The 9,746-nt window shown below is 39.6% G+C and overlaps 1 long non-coding RNA gene across 2 annotated transcripts in view; it reads right to left on the bottom strand.

The window, feature by feature from the left end:
* Positions 1–1,271, bottom strand: part of LOC134295971 (uncharacterized) — a 49,927-nt gene extending 48,656 nt beyond the window's left edge. For both annotated transcript variants that reach the window (XR_010002505.1, XR_010002504.1), the window contains exon 1: positions 76–1,271. This is a non-coding gene — a long non-coding RNA (uncharacterized LOC134295971). The remainder of the gene's footprint in view (positions 1–75) is intronic.
* Positions 1,272–9,746: the final 8,475 nt, after the last annotated feature.

Here is a 9,746-nt window from a genome sequence, read left to right on the forward strand (position 1 = left end):
GGTCCACTGCTGGTTGGGAACCACTGATTTAGGGATTTCTTTCCAGCCCATAATAAAATTATTATTATTACTTACTAGAAGTATCAGTCAGTCCTCCTCTTTGCAGATTCAGCCATTCATTGGAACTCTCTTCCCTTTCCTGACTGGTGCTTTCTGATGTAAGCAGAATTCTGGGAAATGTAGTTTAGGGCTGGATGGAACGCACACTTGTTCTTAAACGAAGCCTGCAGGGACCTTCTGTGACTCTTTAAATTGTATTAAGTGTGTGGAGAAACAGTAATGACTACAAGTCCCATATGTTTTGATTGACCTAACTTGCAAAAGGCCTATGTTTGAGAAAGGCCTGCGCTTGAGAAAAAATGCTGATGTTTGGAAAAAGAGTTGTTCCAGAGAAAAAGAAGTTACTTTCAATAATAACAATACATCAAGTCAGAACTGGTTACCCACTACTCCCTAGGATTCTCATACAGTTTTGAACCTATACTTGCAACAAGTCAGGGTCAATAACATGAAAGCACCATTGTCTAAAGAGTCACATGTTGTTACAGCATAGAAAACCAATGGAATTGCATGATGGTTAAGATGCTTGTGACGTACCCAATATTAGACGAATGGGGTAAATAATCTTTGTAAGCCAATAAGGATATGCTTGCTATTTTCTGTGGAAGTGATAAAAACCCTTGCAACCATTTTGAAAATTGGACAAATCCTTTGATTGCATGAATGCACGTATTTGTCGTATTGCTATGGCCACGCAATAAATAGTTCTTTTGCAGTTTGAAGATCCAACTTTTTGTGGTGTTTTTCCTCGCCCTCTCCACAGAAAAGGGGCCTCCTGCTTTTGACTTTGGATTAAGAGGAGTATTTTTACATCTTTGCCCCTACAGTTTCTTGGTTGAGTAACATTCTCTGATTACATCTTTCCTTCAATCTTTTCTTCACACACAGAAAGACTTGCTTATTATTACATAGAGGCAGACTCTTGACTATGTGGCACTTATTCTTTTGACTATTTCTTCAAATACTCTTTATTAACGTAGTCCCTGACTCTTATTCACCGACAACTAAACTACCATGACCTTGCAGTTAGCTCCATCTCTTCCTAACTGACTTTTTCTCCCATAGAATGTTCAGTTTTTTTTTCTTTCAACTGTCATCCTTGGCTAACTCCTTTTTAAAATCCTGGCACTCGCTCATTTGCATATGGCCAATCAGGTCGCCTTTATGCAAATTGGCTCCTCTCCTGCTGCTACCTTCTAAGAACCACAAAATGGCCGCTTGCAAGGTAGGTCATGTTCCAACATTAACAAACATATTTAAAATTTACATTATAATTTAAGCATTTTGCTACACAGGACCTTTTGCATTCTCTGCTTTTGTGTCTCAATCTGAGCCTTTATATGTGATTCTTAATATTACAGACATGCATCTCTTTAAGGCCCTAAAATACTTTATGCTAATATCGGATATCTAACCTTATAATTAATCTGTTCATTTCTATCGTATATAACAAAGTCTAAAGGTTTGCATCACAGATCATGTTTTGAACTCCAGATGCCAATAGTTAATTTCGGGTCTTGGCTACTCTACTTTTGTTGTCATTTGAGTGTTCAAAACTAGTGCCAGGATTTTCTTGCATCCCATCACTTTGTACAGAAGACATCTTCAGAAGCAACTTCTTTCTGCATCCAGTAAATTCTGCTGCATCATATCCAGCCTTGATCTCCTAAGGTAACTTCTGGCACCTGGTTTTCCTATTTATATGGGCCACTCCTATTTACAGTTACCTCTTGGATGTTAGTTTCATGATTAAACAACATGAAACCTGGATCATCAATGCCACTTTTGAGTTCTCATTCATTGTCTATCTATTATTAGCACAGGAGGTCTATTTGAATTTCTTAAGAACCCTGATGTTTGCATGAGTTGTCTTAATCCCAACTGGAGCTAATGCCAACTGGTATAATCCAATTCAATGAATGGGAATTTAATCAATTAATTCTTATGTAAATTCTATTCAACGGTTGGATTCAGTCTGGGAATATCAATTGTATTCAGATTACTCTTTATTCCAGTAGATTTGTTTGGTATAGACTCCGGTATACTTCATGCAAGTAGTCTTTGGATAGCAGATTAGGGAGCTGGGTGTGTTTAGCCTGGAGAAGAAAAGGTTAAGAGGGCACATGGTGGCCATGTTTAAACAAATGAAAGGATATCACAATGGAGAAGAAATCCAGCTTGTTTTATGCTGCTCCAGGGGCTAGGACACAAAGCAATAGATTCAAGTTGAAAGAAAAGAGAACTTCCTGACAATAAGAGCTGTTCCATGCTAGACTATGCTGCCTCAGAGGGTGATGGAGTCTCCTTCTCTGGAGGTTTTTAACATTGGCTGGATGGCCCTCTGCCAGGAGTGCTTTGATTGTGTGTCCTGCATAGCAAAAGGGAGTTGGGCTGGATGGCCCTTATGAATAATAATAATAATAATAATAATAATAGTAACAACAACAACAACAACTGACAAAGAAAAAACATGGCTATGGCTCACAAATGGAACTTTGAAAAAGGAGATGGAGGGCCTGATTCTGGCAGCCCAAGAACAAGCCATTAGAACCAATGCCATCAAAGCCAAAATTGAAAAGTTGACGACAGATCCCAAATGTAGACTCTGCAGGGAAGCCGATGAAACAATAGATCACATCTTCAGCTGCTGCAAGAAGATCACACAGACAGACTACAAGCAGAGGTATAACACCGTTGCTCAGATGATTCATTGGAACTTGTCCATAAATACCATTTGCCTGCAGCAAAGAACTGGTGGGATCACAAGCCAGAAAAAGTTACAGAGAATGAACATGTCAAGCTACTCTGGGACTTCCGAATTCAGACAGACAGAGTTTTGGAGCACAATACACCTGACCTCACAATCGTGTTCAAAAACAAAGTATGGATTGTCCTGAAAACCTGGTGGTCGTATCTCTCTGAATATTTAATTAATGATTTCATCCATGAAAAGAAAAATAAATATTTGAATGCTCAGTCAAGACAAGATTGGCATAGGAAATGGTCTTGTTTATTCGACAAAACGGAAGGAAAAGATAGGTACAGAACTTTCAATCAGGCCTTCCAGACAATTAAATCAATGTATTGATTCAAGTAACCCCGATGGGGGTGGGAGGGGGGGTTGGAAGAGGGTGGTAAGGGTGGGTGGGATGGGGGGTTTAAAGGGGCAATTAATTAAGATATATGGTAAAGGGAATCACAATTGGAACCTGTATCCCAGGCATAAAGTTTGTAATCAGTTTTTGTGTTATCTTTTAGATGGCAAAGGTTTGCAGTGTATAGTTTTGTTATCTGTATGAAGAAATTAAAAAAAAAGGATTGTCGACGTTGCAATCTCAGGTGACAGTAGGATTGAAGAGAAACAAAAGCTGACACGATATTTATTTATTTATTTACAGTATTTATATTCCGCCCTTCTCACCCTGAAGGGGACTCAAGGCAGATCACATTATGCACATACAGGGCAAACATTCAATGCCCATAAACACATTGAACAGAGACAGACAGACAGACAGAAGCAGAGGCAATTTAACTTTCTCCTGAGGGGATGTTCAATTCTGGCCACAGGGGGGAGCAGCTGCTTCATCATCCACTCTGATAGCACTTCCTCACTTCCTCATTCCAACGTTGTGAATTAGTTAACTTGCCTCCCCACTTTTTATAAGTGGTACTGTCATGCCACGAGCAGGCAAAACATTACCTGCTGCCCTGTCTCTTTAAGGTTCCAAAGGGGCGGAGCTTAGCCTTGGCCCCTGCCAGCCTGAAATGGCAGTTATTTTTTGTCAGTTAGAATTTGTCAGTTGGTGAAGCACTGGAAGGAAGTGTAGGAAGTAAAAGGATCACAGAAATTCACGTCACGTTGGAACTGTATTCAAATTAGATTAAAAAGCCATAGACTACAGCAATAGAGAAAGCCATGTCAACAACACTGCATTGAAATCATCTCAAAGATACAAAGAATCCAGTCATAACAAGACTTTATACTCTGTGGCAATATCTATCCAGAACTGCATAGACTCAAAGATTTCTTTCCTCACAAGAGACTTCATAGTGGCATCAAGAGGAAAAGAGATCAATTTTGTCTATTAATAAAATATTTTGTTTCACAACTACAGTCTCCAATCTGTCCTTCGTGCTATGAGTCCTTCCAGTTCATTTAATTAAGCATGGAGGCAGAACAGTGAATTTCTCTCCTTTGAGCTTCCCCAGTAAAAGTGAATTTCTCAAAGTGAATTTCTTTCCTTTGACCTTCCCAAGTAAAAGTGAATTTCTTTCCTTTGACCTTCCCAAGTAAAAGTGAATTTCTTTCCTTCAAGCTTCCTGAATAAAAGTGAATTTATTTTCCTTTGAGCTTCCCCAGTAAAAGTGTATTTTCTTTAAGCTTCCCAAGTAGCAGTTGATTTCTTTCTTTTGACCTTCCTGAGGAGAAGTGAAAACTACCTCAGAAGAAGAAGGAGTTAAGCAGCCATTTTGACTGTAGAGAGAGTGCAGTCATAGAGGGCAGCGCCATTTTGAAGGAACCTGAGGGAAGCCCTTTCGGAGGAAAATGTGGCTTTCAGGACCACAATAGTTATTTTTAAGTCTAAAAAGCTTTAAGTCTCAGTAAAAGGACTGAGAATCTTAAAAGTTAGTGATCACTTTATTTAAGGGACTATTAGTAACGGACAGCAACAGGAGAATAAAGACCTACATTCCAAAGTAACGGAGAATAGGCTATTCAGTCCTTTCTGTCCAAAAGCAATTCAGTCTAATATAAAGTGACACAAACTTCAGAAGACTTAAAGATGTCTGCTTCTTCCTCACAAAAGAGCAGGATATCTAAACCTACCTCAAAAATGTTGTCCTTCTGGCAAGATAAACTAGATTCCTTGAAACCTAAATATCAGAAGTCATGGCAGAGAATTTTAGATATGAGTCAAGCAAGCCATCGCTTCAGGCAGCAGAAAGAAATATTAGATTGTAAGGAAAGATTACAACATCAATACTGTGAATGGATAACATATTCAGATAATATAATCTCTTTGCTTGAGCATATGAAAACTTCAGAATCTTTAATAAATAAGGAAGAAATGTTGTCAGAGAGAGAGAGAAGGGAACTAGAATTTGATACTATCATGAATGATTTATCTAACAAAATATCAGAAGGTCAGGCAGAAGAAGATCCTGCCTCCCTTATGGAAACTGTTGATGAAGAACAAGTGCAACACATGTTTAGTAAAGACACAGATACAAAGTCAAACAGGTCTGTGTGTACATTAGCAGGCAAATCAAGATCATCTCACACATCCCATAGAACAGAAAGAACAAGAGGGACTTCTGTTCATAGTGGTTCTTCTGGCCAATCCCTTAGTCTGGTCATAAAGGCTAGGGCCGAGGCAGCTGCCGCAGTAAAACAAATAGAGTTTCTTAAGAAAAGACAGCAAATTGTTGCAGAGAAGGCAGAACTGGATGCCGCAGCTGCCGCCGAGCAGGCAGCAGCCGCTGCCAAGCAAGCAGGTATGGATGCAGAAAATAAGGCCCGTCAAGTTAAAACAGAAGCTGCTCTAGCAACGTTAGCACAGGTTGCAAAGGCTGAGGTGTTACAAGTAAAGGCCTCAGTCCTAGAGCAAGGTCTCTTAGGAAATACATTCCCTCCAGATGTTACAACAGAAGATCCTGTCACAAAAGTGGATTCTTATTTAAATACCCAAATTATCAATATTGCAGCCCCTCCTGTGCTAACAAGAGAAAGTGCAGTAGCAAATAATTCTTTTGTATCACAACCAGAAATTATAGAGGTTTCTGCACCCAAAGAACATTATTTGCCGTATGCAGAAGTAGCAAGTCAAGCAGCAGTTCCATTGCATGATATATCTCAAACCAAGTTAGAGCACAGTTTTCCAGTAGACACACAGGATTCAATACAGTCAAACTACACAATGCCAACAACTGCATTCAGTCTCAATCCCAAAGCAGCTAGTTGGGTTCCAGAAAACCCCCAGATCCAAACTAACTCTGAAACAACTTTGCAACAGTCCTCAGTCCCACTTGATATTTTAAATTACACCTCCTACAGAAACCCAAGAAGGGACTTAGCAGACAGAGGCATTCAGAAATTCTCTGATAAGCCAGAGGATTATATGTTGTGGAAGAATACATTTCAGTCAGCTCTCAAGCAACTAAAATTGCCTGTAGAGGAAGAGTTAAATTTATTGATCGCTTGGTTGGGACCTGCTTCTTCCATACAGGTGAAGAGAATTTATGCAGCAAACATAAATAACCCACATGCAGCCTTAAATCGAGTGTGGGACCGTCTCAAAGAACGTTATGGATCATCTGCACAGATAGAAACGTTGCTTCTGCAAAAGCTTAAATCGTTTCCTGCATTTACAAAAGGGGAATATGAGAAATTATGGGATTATGCAGATTTGCTTGAAGAATTGGAGGCAGCTAAGGGAAATCCAGATTTACCAGGGCTTGCATGTTTAGATCAATATTTAACACAACAAGAGATTATTGATAAACTGCCTTTCTCACTGAAGGAGGTATGGGGCCGGGAAGTTTTCTCTTATAAAGAAACTCATCAACGGAAATACCCACCATTTACACATTTAGTGAAGTTTCTCTTAAGATCAGCTAGAGAGAAGAATGATTTGCAAACGGGGTTCCCTCTTTTATATCAAAGTAATAAAAAGGATAAGAAACATTTCATAGAAACCAAAAGCAAACCACAAGTCACAGTTAGAAAAACTGAAACCAAGGTCAAATCAGTTGAACATCACACAAAGACATCAGCAGGAGTAATATGTCCAGTACACCAAATAGCACATGATCTGAATAACTGCAAAGAATTCAGGAGCAAACCTTATGAAGAGCGTTTAACCTTTGCCAGAGATCAAAGACTTTGTTTTAAATGTGGTACTTTCAGAAACCACATAGCCAAGGAGTGCAGGAGAAAAGTGAAATGTCAAGAATGCTTTAGTGAAAAACATTGCTCTGCACTACACCGCGAAACAACACCTCATCAGAAAGGAAAGAACTCTGAAAAGTCAGAATGTATTCTTGTGGAAACACCACAACCTAAGGAGATTAAGATAGCAACATCAACTTGCACAGCTTTGTGTGGAGAAGCAGGAAAAGAACGAACATGTCATCCTATTTGCTTGGTAGATGTCTACCCTGAAAACTCTCCAGATCAAGTTAAACGCATGTACGTTGCCTTAGATTCTCAAAGTGACACCTCCCTAGCAACACCTGAATTCTTTAACATCTTTCAAATTCAATCAAAAGAGGTAGAATACGTTATGACTACTTGTGGTGGAGATCAGGTCATGGTGGGGAGAGTAGCATCTGGATTCATCCTCCGGACTATTGATGGCATGAAACAATTTAGGTTACCAACGTTCATAGAATGCCAAAATATACCTAAAGATGAAAGACAAATCCCTACAAGAGAAATAGCTATGAGTCATGCACACCTAAGATCCATGGCACATAAGTTACCAAGATTCGATCCTGGCGCAAAGATTCTTTTGCTTATTGGTATAGACTGTCCAGACTTGTTTTCAGTTAAAAAGCAAATAAAAGGTCGACCAGGAGCACCAATAGCTCAAGAACTAGAGATAGGCTGGACTATCCTAGGTCCAGTATGTTTAAACCGCAAAAGGTTGCCTTCTCATGCTCGAACCTTTTGCACAGGCTTCATGCCAAATGGACATCCTATACAGATGTTAGATTGTCCGAATCACATCCAAATACGTTTCCAAAACACCGAGAGTTCAGAATCTTCAGTATTTAGGACTACAGTTCATGATAATCTAATAGTTTTGTCCAAAGAAAATAATCAACAGAAGGAACTTCTTGTAGGTTTCCTCTCACATGCAAACAGTGTTAGCGCCCCAGAACCAGCAGGCAAGTCATATATTATCGAATATGAAGAAAACAATCATACTGATAATAGAAGTTCAGAGCAGCCTAGTGCTTCAAAGTCTGTCATAAAAGATGAAAATGAAGATATGTCCACATCGCAGACTGCATTTCAAACCAATTCCTCAACTCAGAGGGTAGAATCAGATATACCTTTTGACCATCTGGAAGCTCAAGAGTCTGTACAGCAAGCTATAGATGCTGCAATGATATCTCCAATAGTGCAACCACCCACCAATGTTGGTGTTGACATTTTCGCCCTACCAGCAAAGGTTACCAAAGAAGAATGGATGGCTGATCACAAAGAGAGTATTAATTGTCTAAATTATAGCCAAGTACAACTTCAAAAGGACAGTGAGCATAATATAGATGGCCACAAGAACACTGGAAGTGATCCTGCATTATCACAAATGATAGTGAGTCATACAAACTTCCACTCTGATGTCTCAGATATGTGTAATCATTTGCAAGCAGAATATATGACCTCACAGGCTACCACCAATCGATTAAGAGCTGAGCTTGCCAAAGAACCCCGAGAAGTTGCTGTATATGAGCAAGAACTTCAAAAACTTCCGGAGACAAAGTATCAACTTGAAGAAGCTCATGGTCAGCTAAAAGAGCAGAAACAGTTATCTAATAAAAGGCTATTGGTCAAAGAACAGCAGGTTGCTAATCTTCAAATAAAGCCTTCATATTCTGAGGAGAAGCTAAAGGAGATAGCAGCAGTTGTAACCAAACTGCAGCAACAGTTAAATGGAATGAAGCAGCAGTGCCAGGATCATCGGAGCTTTCGGAGGAGTGCCCAGCAGAGAGCGAAAGTATTGGAGTTGGGACAAGAGCTTGTACCAGTCCAGGGGAGCCTGAACGGGTGTTGCATCATCGCAGAGAACAGGTTTGCCTTCCATGTTCCAGAATTAAAGGTAAGCTTTGACCGAAGAGGATTTAGTCCACATGAAGGAGGATCACAAGGACATCGAAGTGTGGGACTTTGAAAGGCCAACCACATACTTCATCCCGCCATTTCATCCAGATCAATCTGCAGAGATTGTAGGAGAGCTGAAGGATGAAACACCAGAGAAAGTCCAAGGGATGATGAATCTACGAGTTAGAACAGTTATAGTTTGTTTTAGATTAGTTGATAGTTTGTATTAGTTATTTGTTATTAATAAGGGGGTAAAACTTATTGATAAGTTTTAGGTGGGGAGTGTCATGCCACGAGCAGGCAAAACATTACCTGCTGCCCTGTCTCTTTAAGGTTCCAAAGGGGCGGAGCTTAGCCTTGGCCCCTGCCAGCCTGAAATGGCAGTTATTTTTTGTCAGTTAGAATTTGTCAGTTGGTGAAGCACTGGAAGGAAGTGTAGGAAGTAAAAGGATCACAGAAATTCACGTCACGTTGGAACTGTATTCAAATTAGATTAAAAAGCCATAGACTACAGCAATAGAGAAAGCCATGTCAACAACACTGCATTGAAATCATCTCAAAGATACAAAGAATCCAGTCATAACAAGACTTTATACTCTGTGGCAATATCTATCCAGAACTGCATAGACTCAAAGATTTCTTTCCTCACAAGAGACTTCATAGTGGCATCAAGAGGAAAAGAGATCAATTTTGTCTATTAATAAAATATTTTGTTTCACAACTACAGTCTCCAATCTGTCCTTCGTGCTATGAGTCCTTCCAGTTCATTTAATTAAGCATGGAGGCAGAACAGGTACCTTATTTCCTACTTGATAGATGCAACTATCTTTCGGGTTGCTAGGTCAGCAATGAGCAGGGG

Source organism: Anolis carolinensis, chromosome 2, assembly GCF_035594765.1.
Source record: "Anolis carolinensis isolate JA03-04 chromosome 2, rAnoCar3.1.pri, whole genome shotgun sequence".
Taxonomy (NCBI): Eukaryota; Metazoa; Chordata; class Lepidosauria; order Squamata; family Dactyloidae; genus Anolis; species Anolis carolinensis.